Source organism: Lissotriton helveticus, chromosome 2_1 (genome assembly GCF_964261635.1).
Source record: "Lissotriton helveticus chromosome 2_1, aLisHel1.1, whole genome shotgun sequence".
NCBI lineage: Eukaryota > Metazoa > Chordata > Amphibia > Caudata > Salamandridae > Lissotriton > Lissotriton helveticus.
Window position 1 is genome coordinate 1,567,685,612 of NC_136059.1, and position 15,562 is coordinate 1,567,701,173.

A 15,562-nucleotide genomic window follows, 5' to 3' on the forward strand; every position below is an offset into this window, starting at 1 on the left:
GCGGGCCCTTTACTGGGTCACCGGGCAGGACCCCCATCCACAGCCGTGACCGTTGTGTTGTCACCCCTCCTCCGACTTTCACCAAGGCAGCCAAACGTCATCCACAGCAATCTGAGAAAGCGGAAGAAATGTTTCCACTCCGGTAGACCGGACCCAAGCACACCACCACAGCCGATGTTGTTGAACTGAAACCCGGGTGGGCCAGTACTCGAGGCCCCGGCTTCTGGGCAGGTTTAGGCCGCAAACCTCCACTCGACGTATCTTCGTCAAACAGGTAGAAAGTTCGGGATAGCACCATTAAGCTCACGGCAGGTTCATAAACACGGTGGCTGGGCGCAAGGACAGGATAGATGACAGGATATTCCGGCGGGAGTCAGAGGTCGGCAGAGCCAGGAGCCTATGCGGCCATCTTGGTTGCTAGCGTGGCTCCTCCCCCACCAAGCATATCTTTAATGTGGGCAAGGATTTCTTCCCAGAAGGGCCGTATGTGTGGGCAGTCTCACCAGATATGCTGGAAATCTCCCAGAAGACCACACCCCCTCCAACACCTATCCGAAGACCCAGGAAAGATGCGACAGAGTTTGGAAGGATAAAGGTACCAGTCCATCATAGTCTTGCGGTGCGCTTCCCTAGGTTCGACAGAGTGGTTGAACTTCATAATGTCACACTATAGATGGGACCATTCCTCATCCGTAATATCCCGCTGAAGCAGACCTTCCCACATTGAGATATAACGTGGACGAGGAGCGAGTGTGGTGGTAAGGAGAAATGTATATATAAAGGAGATCGTGCCCTTCATGGAGTTTGCCTTGGTAAGGAAGGTTTCGAATTTCGTTGAAGGGCGCGTGGCCGCTTCCCGAATGTGATGCATGAGTGCCCAATGTAAGAGCTGAGTGTGACGATACCTCTCTGAGTTCTGCAGGTTATATTCCCTTTTACAGGCTTCAAAAGTAAGGGGGTCGTAGTTGTGAAAGAGGTGTGTCAGGGCCAGGCATCCCCACTTCCGCCAGGCATCAAAGGGCCCTGACTGTAGTCCCAGAGGAAATGCAGGATTCAAATGCAAAGGTGTAAATGGGGAGGGGAAGGAAGTCCATCCCTCATCCCCCGACACAGAATCCCAAACCCTGAGTGTTGTGCGAGTAGGAGTGCTGATATAGGCGTTCCTAGGCCTATCACACTTGGGGCGCCACACTAAATCCCAAATGGTTTGACCGGTCACACTACGATCCGTATGCAGCCAATGTTTATCGAACTCAAATTTTGTCCATTCAGTAAGCACTCGCAATTGGGCCTCCTTATAGCGCAAGTGGATGTCTGGGAGCCCGACTCCCGCCTCTTCTCTGGGACGGCAAAGTATCTTAAAAGAGAAGTGTGCCCGTCTCCCCTGCCATACGAATTTCAGAACCATGGCCTTAACATGTTGGAAGAAGTCTTTCTCCATTTCGATAGGTAAGGCTTGAAAGAAGTACAGGAATTTAGGCAGGAGGGTCATTTTTATAGCATGGATATGACCCAACCATGACAAGAAGAGGGGCTTCCATTTGTGGAGCTCTGTTTGGATACGACCCAATATAGGAGAAAAATTGGCAGCGTAGAGACCGCCCACTTTGGGCGTGATCTGGACTACCAGATATTGAATGGAAGAAGTGGTCCACTGGAAGGTCCTGCATCTCTGCAGAAGAGAGCGTGAGATTAAGGATAAAAGATTTACCTAGGTTTACTTTGAAGCCTCCTATTTCTTCGAATTTAGCCAGTTCTGCTTGTAAAGGGGGAGCGACGTCGCCGGATCCGTAAGGGATAACAAAACATCATTAGCAAATAAAGAAATTTTATGCTTCTCCCCCGTAAAGGGAATCCCCTGAATTGCAGGGTTTGCTCTGATTGCTACTGATAGGGGTTCAATACTAAGGGCAAAAAGTAAGGGAAAGAGGGGGCAACCCTGTCTGGTGCCCCTCGAGTGGAAGAATGAGGCAGATTGAATTCCATTGACCAGGACCCGAGATCGAGGTTGAAGATAGTTGGCCCGAATCATAGTGAGGAACCTAGGGGCAAAGCCAAACGCTGACAAGGTATGGAACAGGAATTCCCAGTCCACCCTGTCGAAAGCCTTCTCTGCATCTAACCCCACCAGGAGCGCTGGGATCCGTAACTTGTGGGCCTTCTCGACAAGGTGGGCGATCCGGCTAGTGTTATCGTGAGTTTCGCGCCCCTTGATGAAACCGGATTGATCCGGATGGATGAGGTCGGGCATGAGATCATTTAACCGCTTGGCTAGGATGGAAGAGTATAGCTTCGCATCGAGGTTGAGGAGTTCGATCGGCCTGTAAGAGGAGCAGGCCTCATGGTCCTTCCCCGGTTTGGGAATGTCAGTAATGACTGCTTCCGATAAAGAACTAGAAGCAGAGCCCTCCTCCGCCATCTTGTTCAAGAGGCGCATGAGATGAGGGACTATATCTGGGGCAAAGGTCTTATAAAACAGGGCTGTAAACCCGTCCGGGCCAGAAGTTTTATGTAGCTTGAGGGCCTTGATTGCCATAAGAACATCGTCACACGTGATGGGCGCCATAAGAAGCTCGTTCCACTCCGGGGAGACCTTTGGGAGCCAAAGAGATTGTAGATATGCTTGTTGGACCTCAGAGTCTAAAAGATTGCCAGAGTATAAAGCTTTATCAAATGATCCAAAGAGTTCTGCTTTAGTCTCATCTTTATGAGTAAGGTCACCTTGTGGACCCCAGATCCCCCCAATGTATTCCCGCACCCGCTTATCCTTGAGTTGCCGAGCGAGGTGTTTGCCAACCTTATTGCCCTGAGAATAAGACAAGTGATGCATTTGCAATAATGTGCGTTCCACCCTATTATTTTAAATGGCTCGGAGCTTACCCCTCAGTGCCGTAAGATTGCGTAGGGTCTGTCTCGTGGGGTTTAATTTATGGGCCTGTTCCACAGAAGCCAATTCCGACTCTAGTTTCTCTCTCCTTAGCACATTGTGAGTTTAACGCAGAGTTAAGGGAGATACACTGATACACCGGAAGACTGATTTAAAAGCATCCCAGGTGGTAAACTCCGAGGTATCATCGGGATTATTGATATCAAAGAATTCGGTGATGGCCTCCCTTAGTTTATTGCAGGAGTCCTTATCACGGACAAGAGCAGATGGAAAGTACCACCTAGGAGAGGTAGAGTTGTTGACCCTCCAAGAGAGGGAGATCTCTAGGAGGCTATGGTCAGAAATAGAGAGGGGAATATTTTGGCTTCTTGGAAGTCGCCCAGAAGTGAGTGGCTGATAAAAATGTAATCCAATCGTGAGTAAGTTCGGTGCACATGAGAATAAAATGTAAAGTCACAGGAAGAGGGGTACAGGGCACGCCAAGAATCAAGGAGGACCATGTTGTGAAAGGGCTGTTGCGTGGCTGCTGTGAAGGAACCAGTGCATGCGCGTTGCGTATGGGTGGTGTCTAAGTCTTTACTCCACACTAAATTAAAGTCTCCCATGAGAATCATTTGCCCTTTGGCAAAATCCAGTAGTTTTCCCAGAAAAGTGCTAAAGAAAGTCGCTTGTCCTGCGTTGGGGGCATAGACTGCTACGAAAGTACTGAGCCTCCCCCGCAGCTGACCCTTGACCATCACTCATCGTCCATCCCTGTCCTGTTGCACATCTAGGGGTCAATAATTTAGAGGAGGAGTGGAACAAGAGTGCAACCCTCCTGTGTTTCGTTAAGGCGGAAGACTTATAGATCAAGGGGTACTGTTTGTGATGAAGCCGGGTGTCCTCAGATCTAGCGAAGTGAGTTTCTTGGAGGGCTACCACATCGAGGTGATGGTCAGTGATGTATTTCCAGATCTTCTGGCTTTTCTGAGGGGAATTAAGCCCTTTAACATTCCAGATTCCTATGGTAAGTGTCATGACATTAGTGGAGGAATGTAACAATGCAATAGGAGCCGCATCTGGTCCCGCAGGCCATTCGCACAAAGCGGGACCCAACAACTTTGTCCCTCCTCCCTCAGTGGAGTGAAAAGGGGTCACGCAGACACACTAAGCGGGATGCACTAAACATGAAAGAGCCGCAACAATGATGTTCCCAGCCCCTCCCCACCTTCCCCAGCAATAGATAACAGCCGCTGCCTCCAGTTGCACCGTCCAAATAGTCATACATGTTCGCGTACACATTTGTTAAAAAGCCGCCAGCATAACCCTCCCACACCCACCCCTAAACCCCTAAACAGAAGTGAACAAACACAACCAAATAACCAATACCAGACCTTACTATCGGTCTCCGCGTGGGGTTAAGAGACCCTGCAGGAACCAAGGGGGGACAACAGGACCGAAGGCCCAGTCCATGCCTGCCCCAGCGCGAAAGCAAGTGCAAAGCAGCTCTGTGCGGCAACCTGGAAGGCCCCGAGAGGCCATCCCAGCCCAAAAAGCAGCCTCTAACTAGGTACAGCATACAAGACAGAGCATGGAAGGAGACATTCTAAGCTCAGCCCAGGAGGCCCGCAACATACCTTAAGGCTGTTCTAGACTCTCTCAGCACTAAGAACACCCTACCAGAAAATAGGGAACAACAGTGGCTTTACACATGAAGTCCTTAGAGATCACAGTCACTCACGGCGCAAGCCCAAGACCAAGGCAAGCCAGAGTCTGGCGCATGCTCCCATCTGTTATCAAAGACAACAGGCACCATACATGGATATTACAAAGAAGTTTGGAACAACATCCACCTCTGGTCAGATCCCCAGTGTTCATCGCCGCCCTCTGCATGATCCAGCGCTCCATGCTGATGCCTTCGTAGGGCTTCGGGAAGAGTCTCCATTTTTATCTGGCAGAGAAATGTCCTCGTCGGAGGGGAGCCCCAGCAAAGCTATGCCTTCCTGCAAGTCAGTGATATGTCGCCTTTTATTCTGGTATTCAAAGGACAGCCCAAATGGATAGGTCCATCTATACCTAATTTTTTCCTCACGCAATTTGGCGGTGACCGGCCTGAGCAGTTGTCGTCGCGCAAGCGTGGATGGCGATACATCCTGAAAGATGGCGCAGGAATGGCCCTGAAACGATACAGAGTCTTTCGCTCTCGCCGCCTGCGTAACCGCTTCTTTGACCTTAAAGGAATGAAAATTTGCGAGGACATCCCGTGGTTTTTTCTTCTCTCCATGTTGCAGCGTTCCCACTCGATGGGCCCTGTCCAACTTTATTTTAAGAGTTTGTGGGGCTAGGATCTACAAGAACAATCCAACCAGGAAGGCCTCCAGGTCTGGTCCCTCAGCACCCTCCTCCAGGTCCCGTATGCGTAGGTTCTCTCTCCGTGCCCTGTTCTCGAGATCCTCCACCTTGAGTTGCATTTGGACTAACTGGTCTTTAAGATAGCGCACATCCTCTCGAAGCTCAGTAGACAGTTGAGCCTGTTCCTGATGCTGTGTTTCGAGGTCGACGATTCTCGTGCCCACGGAGTCAACATCTTGTTGAAGGGAGGCCAAGCGATCTTACAGGTCCGAGCAGAACTGGTCTATAGAAGATTTGATATCCTGGATAATATCATTACGGAGTTCAGACTTAAAGTCGTTGAGCATAGTCAAAAGGTCAGTCTTTGTGAGAGCCATTGTCGGGGCGTTGGCGTCGGCCCTGAGGGTTGGACGTTTGTCTGCTGCCTGGAAAAAATTTGAGAGAGTATTCCCTGGCTTGCTCGTTGATTTCTTAGGCGGCATAAGGCTGGAACCCTTAAAGCTGAGTGGACACTTCAGGAGTGGCGCAAGCAATATGGCCTCTGCAGGCCGTCTTGGGGAAGCTGCAGCATTCATCAGGGGAGAATCGTGCTCCAAAGCCGGAATATGATCCACCACCGGTTCGAATATCCCATCGTCCAGATACGGGTGGCGAGGGTCTCCGCTGCTGTAGGGGCAGGCAGCTGCTGTGCTGAGAGGCCCTGTGCTTGTGTTGAGGCAGGCTGCTGCTGTGCAGAGAGGCCCTGCGATTGTGTAGGGGCAAGCTGCTGCTGTGTGGAGCGGCCATGTGTTTTATGCATAGAAGGAGCCTAGCAGCCTCCGGTAAGGATGGATCCACAAGTGGCAGCACAGGACCCCCTCACAACTGCCGGCCGTTCGCTGGGTGGGCTCGCCCCAGTGCATGCAACTGGGAGCAGCGGGCACTGCTGCTGGCATGGGTGGCAGAGATGAAGCATGGGGTAACAGGGCTTGCAGGGATAGTCAAGTGTCAGAGGAGCCCATCGATATGGATATAACAAATTGCGCTAGGGCTGGCAGCAGGGAAGACCAAATTCACCGCTCTACGGGGGGAAATGCGGCCGTCATCTTAGAGTCAGGCAAAGGGAGAAGTACGTAAACAGCGCTTCTGCCCTCACCAAGGCCCCATGGCAGACGCTACCTGAGCGCTGTCGAACTTCCTCGCTGGGGCAATTTCTTCCACTCGTCACCAGGCAACCGGGCAGCATTTGTTCTATCGCGGGTGCCGTGCCGCCATTTTTTGCGGCGCCCGATCCTTCCCCGCAGCGGTAGAGCACTCCGGGAACCCCCAACGCCGGTCAATACAGAAAAGCAGCCTCCGTGGGTGCCCCCCACCTTCCCACGCTGAGGCCTCCATTCACGGTGCTGCCAGTCGTCTGCAGCCGCTGAGAATAGCGCTGAAGGCGCGCGCGGACCGGGAGCCGAGACAGATTAGGTCCGATCGGCCATCTTGCCCGGCCACGCCCTCGATAAGTTCATTTTAACATAACATAACAATAGATATTCATAGTTGTGTACTATAGAATGTAATGAAAGCTATTTAGCCAATCGGCCTCTGCAACTAGGACAGTAGTCAGCGTAAACACTTTGCCTCTCATAAGCATACAGGTGTGATTCTTTTCCAGGAACGTTGTCTTACTGGAGGTAAAAAGCACAGTAAGGTTAATAACTCCAAAGATCAACTAGTCGAGCACACATTCAGCTAGAGCAGTGTTTCTTAACCTTTTTACTTCTGTGAACACTCACTTAAATCATTACTGGATCTCAGGGACCCTGACTGAATCATTATTGGAGTACAGCCCCCCCCCCCCCACTGAGCCATTATTGGAAGCTGGGCAACCCGCCCTCAGCATTTTCGATGACTTGAACCGCAAAACAAAACAAAAAAAAGTAAACTAGCAATCATTCATCAAGCAAGTAGACACATGATGAAATATGTTGTAAAAAAACAAAAATGTAATTTTTTTTTTAAGTTCAGAAAAGGTTTTATTGAAGAGAATAATATGATCATTAAAAAAAAACAATACAAAAATGTAATTTTAATGGGAAGGTTGGAGTTTTTCTAAATTCCACTGATGCCACTCATCGTCCATTCTCTTTGATGCACTTGCACTACTTCCACGAATCAATCTGAGGTTACTAACTTAATTTTTAGCCTCCAATTACAAATGACTTCAAATTACAGAACACTTTAAAATGATCAGTTTTAAAGTGTGCTTCTTTATTTATAAACACTTTATTAATCTGTACATATTTTTCCCTTTCTAAGCAGTTGCAGACCCCTGAGAAGGCTTCTCAGACCCCAAGGGGTCCCATGACCACAGGTTAAAAAGCAGTAAGCCAGAGTTTAGTCTAAACAGACAGGACTTGGCGAATGTCGTTTCGTTTTTAAAACTTAAAAAAGAATATACTCTGCACACCCCCTAATACTGTATAAGAACTAGTCTGGAACTGTAGCAACAAAACTAAGGAAATGGTAAGCAATCCGTGGTCAATTACCTGTCAAATGTGAACCACCATCTAGAAGCACAGAAGGTTTGGCAGAACATTTACGACACAACAAAGTTTAATGCTTTTATTGTTGATCAGCTAATTATTAAATCAAGGTTTGTGGACTATCTGGAATTTCCATTACAAAAATATGTTATCTCATCTCGTAATCCAGAATGCATCAATCCTATTTAGAGATACCCACAGGCTCAGCCACCAATTTTGTATTTTTTTTATTTACACTTTGTCCTAATTCACATCCGAGAGATCAGTGGAAATTGGGACAATAAATGCCCAGCGTGAGTTATTGTAGATTATGCATAAAATCTCCAGCTATTTTAACACATCTCTTATGCCTATACAAATCACTGAATTTAGAGAGGAGATACAGGTTACAATCATAATTCATTAGACATGGAATTCACACAAGCAAGGATGCAGTTAAATTGCACCCGAATTGCAACAAACCTGATATTTTGGCTAGAGTTGTTACATTTTTAGATGTGGTAACCATGCATCTCAAACCAGCAGAGAGATTAATTGACACCTCAGAATATGCACATTACACATAAACCTTGCAGGTTACGCTTCAATTAACAGATTTAAAACATTGTTTTTACCTATTTGTAATAATTATTAAGATTGTTACGTTTCTTCGATAAGGAGCTTGTCCAGAGTTGATCCTGATATAATTTTGTAGATATTCAGAATGTTCTTGTTCATTGATCCTACATTAATGAAGCTATAATTGAGGTTTCGAATTTTAAAAAGGAGATAACATTGGGAATATCGGAGACTCGAATTTGGAAGTTGTATCTTATATACCTATTGAGGGTGAGTAGACAGTTAGGAAAGATGGGGGAGAATGGATTGGTACGTGGGTTCGGAGACTGGGTAGTGGATGCTAGAATAGAAAAAAGAGGGCTTATAGGCAAGTACAGAATCAATTGAGGAAGCAGGCATGTAAGGAGGTTGTGGGACTTATGGGGAGAGGAATGAAAGTATCTGGGGATAACACATGAAATATAGCAGAGCGAGTGGAGAACGGCCTGGTGAGTATAGTAGTGGAAGGTGTACGGTATGAGGTTTCAGAGAATGGGGGTGATAAAAAAAGACAGAGCAAGAGAGGGAGAGATGTGGCTGTGTTTGTAGTTTTGGGAACAGTGCTCTCAGTTTCATCACGCACTAAGGCAGCTTATGTTTATGTGTCCTTGCACCAGAGCGTCACTTTTTGTGACTCTTCGGCAGCGCAAACTACAAAATCATAATAATGCGCCCACACATAGCCACTTTGCGTGGCTTTGAATGGCCTCATACATATAGAGTAAGGCAATGCAGCGCAAATCACTACATTGCCTTACTCTGCACTCTGGAGGTGTTCCATGGGCGTGGCGGTGGGTGTTCCCATGGATTTTGATGCTGCCCCAGATTTACAAAACCATGTAAACCTGGGGATGCGCTAAAGCCTTACCCCTCCCCATAGTAGGCGCAACAAAGAGAAATTACTTTTTTTCTCCTTGTTTCTTCTTTCCATGTGTGTTGCATTCTGCAGTTCACATTGAAAGAGAAAAAAACCTCCCAGGATTGTCTTAGTGCAGAGGTGCCCCTTCCTGCACCAAAACAATCCTGCCAACAACACAGGCCCCCTTGCAGCATGGTGCAAGGGGGCCTGTGTTGGCAATAGGCTGCCAAAACTGTTCCACCCTAGGGAGAAAGGGCAGGATAAATACGGTGCATTCCTTCCCTTTCACTTTGACGTAGGGCAGCGCAGCAAGGTGACTTGCTTGGTGCCCTGCGCCAAAACCAAATAAATGAGGCCCTAAGGACTGTAAAGTATGGACCTGTGTGGTGCAACTGGCAAATACATCAGCTTCAGTAGGTGAGAGCATTTTTCAGATTCCATTCTACTTTAATCCTACCGGTTTAAAAAAGCAAACAAAGATGTCAGTGAGTAGCAAAGGCTTTCCTTTCAAATGCGTACTCTTACCTGGAGTGCACTTAAAAGAACGCTATCTTTCAATGGCAGGGAGTAATGGCCACTGCCATCCTGCAGTAAATCTGCTCAGGAAAATGATCTGAAGGAATTGAATTACAGAAAATAATTTCATATGATAGTTCACATACATAGTAAAATACAATCGGCGTATCTTTCAATGTGTACCTATTTGTACGTTTTCTGTAAGTTCAAACAATCAAATTCAGCAACTCGGTTTACAGAAATGCAATATTCCTTACTGTTCACTTTTTCGTGTATTATTTACATTACGTGAAAAATTGCTTGAACATATTTTGTGATTTATTTCAAAGTTAGGTTAATGAAAACCATTGTAATGTATACCAAGGCAAACAACATTAAAATGCCATATCCCCAAAAACTTTGAAACATTTAAATTTAACAGCAACACAAATGCAGGGTAACGGCAGACTTTTCCAATGAATTATAAAAACAAAGTACAAAGTTCAGAGTGCGCAATAGCAGCAGACTTTCATTCAACAGGAGTTAGCTGTGAGAGCATAGTTTGGCCCAGTATGCCTTCAATAAATACATAAAAACTCAAGGTGAGCCACACGAGGCAATCCGGATGACGCTTTAAAACAGAAATTTCATAAACGAGATAAACAGTAAAAAGAGAGTTAAAAAAGTAGCGTGGGTGCCGAAGGCAGGCTCAGCAGGGCGGGGTGTGAACAAAGTGCAGGGTTTTTCATGCATTGGGAGGACCTCAGGCGAGGACAGTGACCAGGCACTTCGAAGGCACTACCGACATTCCTTTGAGCCAAACCCACTGCTCTTAGAACACTTAACTGGACAAGTTTGCCTCTGTGTGCTGTGGAACTGACGCTCCATCATATGAGATGTTTGAAATATGGCTGATTCTGCACCACAGACTGTGCACACCCTGTTTAGTTTTATTAACTGCTACGGCACAAACTTGAGCAGCAAAATGTTCAGAGAGGTGTCAGGATTGAGGGTGTTAATAATGGCCTGCCGGCACGTACGGATGCGCTATTGAGCGGTGTCTCTTCTCGCAATAATACACTCCACGCTGTTATTTGAAGCGTAAAAGGCCATTTTATTAGAAAAAGGTTGTACCAAAATCACATTAACTAAACATCAATAACTATAACATTTCCCATCATCTACCCCCTCATTCAGTCTATCCATCCTCAAACCTCACACCTGTTGCACTCATCCCGTTTCACTCTGTGACCTCCTCCATCATTTCATTCTCGTCTTCACTTTTCTTTCAACATCCTCACTTGGATCTCCTGCTGTTGCTCTCTTGCATCCCGCAACCCCCATCATTCACCTGTTCCCACCCCGAGGGGGGGATGTGCCCGTCTGTGACTCACCACCCCTCCAAAGTACTGCCAAACCCAAAAAAAGGAACTGCGACCTTTCCTAAACTGGCACACTTAACCGATCCGTACCCATACCCTAAAACTTGTAGGGTGGGTGGGTGGACTAACTTTTACTAAATACCGCTCCCTCTGGTGCAAGGTGCAGGAAGAGGAAGGGGCCCTCCTCCCATGCACCTTTATAGCCACCCTAGTCCCTCCCCCTGCCCAACCCCTTGACCCCCTAACCCAGCCTGTCCTTCCGTTTGCACAAAAAATCCTAGGGAAGACTGGCCTGGCGACCCTAATTCCCCCGGGGCCTGACATTGCACAATAATAAACTCCACGCTGTTATTTGAAGCGTAAACGGCCATTTTGCTAGAACAAGGTTGTACCAAAATCACATTAACCAAATATCAATAACTATATCATTTTCCATCATCAACCCCCTTATTCACTCTATTAATCCTCAGACCTCACACCTGTTGCGCCCATCACGTTTCACTCTGCGACCTCCTCCATCATTCCATTCTCGTCTTAACTTTTCTTTCAACATCCTCTCTTGCATCTCCTGCCGTTGCTCTCTTGCATCCCGTATCCCCCATCCTTCACCTGTTTCTCACCTGAAGGGTGGATGTGCCCGTCTGTGACCCCTCAAAAGTACTCCTGACCAGGGAACCTCCGTGGGGCAGTTACCTTCCCCACCTCTCGCTCCTGTGCACATTTTGCATTACTGCCGATCTTCCCTGCGGCACCAGATAGATTTGCTCCACAGCTACTGATCATGTTGCGCATCTCCATCATATTATAGGCATTACCAAGCTGCGAAAGGTGCACTCCATCATCCGTGAACAACAATAGTTCCTCTAATATGAGCCCAGCATGAGCAATCACCTTAAGGTCTCTGTTATGGCAGAACACCCTCATTGCCCGATTCAGCTTTCTGCAAGCTTTCTCTTCGGCTGCAGGCTTTACCGCCCATTTCCACCATTTGCGCTGCACAAATTCTGTCCATATTATACATGTTCCTGCTAAATAACATTTCAGCACCTCCAGGTCCCTCTGCATGTGCTGCAAAATTGCCAGCCCAGGTAATCTTATCAAGTCATTTTTTCCCCAAATGTATGACCAACACATCTGGACAGCCTCTTTGTGGCACCATCTTTGTCAGCCACGGCAATAGAGCCCCCCCAGCGCATTCCTCCTTTACCCCTCCAATGCACCACCAATGCACCTCATGATGGCTGTTCTTCAGACCCAGGTTACGACCGTAGATCTGCATATCTGGCTGCCCAATTGACAAGAGAATGTCCTACGATCCAGGACACCGTCTTGGTTCTTGGGCCGTTCACACAACCTGCGACAAGAGAGACTTGATTAGTGCACAAAATAGTCCATTTTGTTCTAACATCTACCCACCTTGTATATTTGTGTACATATCTCTCGCAGCACCTAGACCTTCCTCTCTCAATTTGGCATATCCTGTTCCAGGACCAACCTAAACGTGGCGCCGCAGTATTTGTGCCAATACGGAAAGAATGTGTACCATAGCTAGCTGGGTCTCTTCCCAGATGCTGCAATGCCGTGCGGAAAACCACCAGCAACTGAAAAGATGCCAGCCTGTCCCTTGACACATGATAAAAGATTCCTCCCAACAGCCTTCCTGCCCTTGCTAAGAAACCCCGTCATTCTTGCACCAGGCACACACCACCACCTCCACTCTCATTCATCTAAACCCATCTACTTCTCCCCGCCTGATCCATCTTGGAATGACCCAGCCAAATCCCCATTCGTCCTTCATCCACTCTCAAATGCCTGGTTCTTCCTGCCTGCTGCCCCGTGCCCAACAATTCCAAAACCCTGAATGCCCCAATAAAAACATCCATACCATACACAAACGGAATACCCATACCTCATAATCATCATAACAACAATTGGGCAAAACCCCCAGTAAACTTTGCAACAATTCAAACATCATTGCCTCCCTCAGCACTCCCTCCCCCTTCCCTGTTCACATCTCCAACCTTTCAACATCTTACTCAGAATCTCATGTGTCGCAGGGTCAAAACCTAGGTACAGTTTCCTAGAGATTGAGATCCCTGCCAATTTACCCGCTATTGTAGTTTGCGACAAACCCTTATCTATACAACTTAAAACAAAACTCATAACTCCCTGCTCAGAGTACTTTCTTGAATGCTCCATGCCTTTACAGTCTGTCCCCTGAAACCTTCAAATTCCACCAATGCCAGCCTGTAAGTTCGCCTTGTGGCGTCCGCCTGAGATTTCTCAACCAGGCCTATCACTGTCACGCCCCCCCAGGCCCAGATGCAATATGGCAGCTCTGTCTTGTATGCCTCCGCTCCAGGTGCCTATCATTGGAATCGCTGCCACTGTGAACAAGACAAGGCATCCCCAATGTCATTACTTGGCCCGGAACATGTTTTGCCCGAAATACTAAATTTAACCTCAAGCATTTAAGCATAAAACTCTGCAACAGCCGTAAGACCCTCAAATCTCTCACTTTCTGTTTGTTCACTAGCTCCACCACCATCATGTTGTCCACGTGGAACAACACTGATCTATTCTGAAATTCTGGACTCCAAACCTCCAGGGCCACCAAAAGTGGAAAGAACTCCCGGAAAGTTATGCTTCACCCTTGTCTTATCCAATGATCCGGCCATTGTTCCGCGCACCATCAACCATCCAGAAACAGACAAAAGCCAGAAGCCCCTGCTGCATCAGAAAAAATTTGAACCTGTTAGATCGTCCTGTCCTCTACAAAGTCCAATCACACTCCATTGAAGTCTGTTAAAAAGGCCTGCCAAACCCTGAAATCTGCCCTGCCTCCCATCGAAATTTGGATCCTGTGATGTGGTAGTGATAGAGCGCGCGAGGCCACCCGACCAACAGTTTTCGCCGTTTCCGGCTTCAGGGCCCATATACTTTTCAAATCACCATATACATCGATCAGGTGACTTCACGAGCTCTATCAGGTTGGAGTGTGTGTTCCCTGCTACCAATTTTCGGTGCACCCGACTTACCATCCACCGATGCGGGTGCCTAATGACCACAATGAATCAGGGAGCTAGCTGTAAAAGAAAGGCAGCAAAATACAAACCCAACCAATAACATTCAAATACTGTTTAAATGACCACGGACAACTGGAAGTTTTAAAATGTTTATCTAAAGTTCAAATATTTCTTGCATGAGGTACAGTAAAATAAGGCAATCAATAACCAAGATAACGTAAATCACATAAGCATGAAGAAATAATGACAGAGTAATCATCAAGGTACTAATAAAATGTAGCGAGAAAATACTATGTAAGTCAGTATTATCTAGACAGGGATAGACTAAGTGTGTGTGACTATAAAAGAGCTTATAATGAATAACACGCTTCACTTAAGGTGAAGGGGCCTTTGAACAACCTAGGCAACGAAGTTCTAGACCATATCAGAAAATGACACACTGCTATGCAAAATATAATTTCTAACAAATGAGAAGACATAGGAATAACTTTGCAAAATTATAAATGACTGTTCAATAGTTGCGGAAAGGCATGGAAATATAACATATGCAATGTTGAACTTTATTTAAGCAAAAGTTAGAAACTCAGAAGGTGCAAGAATTTCAAGAGGTTCAGAGTAATATTTACCTAGAAAGGTGTGGAAACCAAACCCTGGCCACGGGTCAGTTAAGGACAGGAAACCCTCAAGGAAGGATACCCCTCAAAGGACAGCAGGTGCAGAATGGACACCCAGGACAGGACAGGATACCCTCGGAAAAGGAATCAGGTCAGGACCCTCAGGACAGGACAGCAAACCCTCAGGACAGGACCCTCTTCAGGACAGGACCCTCTTCAGAACAGGACCGGAACCCACAGTTCGGAAGCAACGCCTGCGCTCCACCCGCTCTGCAGCTATCGATCAAGACCCCGATTGGGTCAGCGAACTCCCAGCTAAGTGCTTTGCCAGCACTTTAAGGTACAGTAGAACCTTAGTCTATGGTCAAATTCGGACAGAGTGCTCCGCAGCGCTCTGTATCTTCAGTCACCTATTGAGTGCGTTGGGTCAGTGACAGGTCAGCTAAACCAGACAAGTCGGACGGTTCACTAGGTGAACCCAGGGTAGATATACAGTTTGGGGACAGTGTACCACCCCCCAATGTTGCAAAGTGTCAGAATCCCTCAATTTCGATTGGTCCTAAGGTAGGGTTTGGGTAACACACCAATCACAATACGCGAATTGAAGCCTTCATTAACATATTTGGGTACCGCCTAGCAGGTTTGGGGTTCCCATGAGCTAACAGTAGCGCAATATTACAATGTATCACATAAGGAGCCACATTCGCTGTTCTCGCAGGGCAGAGGTGACTTTCTCAGGAGCATCTCGCCCATCACTGCCAGCTGGCTATGTTCCATCAGCCAAGGTCCCTCGTGCTGCCGAATGTCGCACAGGCGCAGAAGGGACCTCCAATATGGCTCTCCTCTTACTCAGACCCC

At 47.2% G+C, this 15,562-nt stretch overlaps 1 long non-coding RNA gene across 1 annotated transcript in view; it reads right to left on the reverse strand.

The window, feature by feature from the left end:
* Positions 1-15,562, reverse strand: part of LOC144819854 (uncharacterized) — a 755,732-nt gene that overhangs the window by 647,791 nt on the left and 92,379 nt on the right. The window contains exon 2 of the long non-coding RNA XR_013607597.1: positions 9,713-9,800. This is a non-coding gene — a long non-coding RNA (uncharacterized LOC144819854). The remainder of the gene's footprint in view (positions 1-9,712; positions 9,801-15,562) is intronic.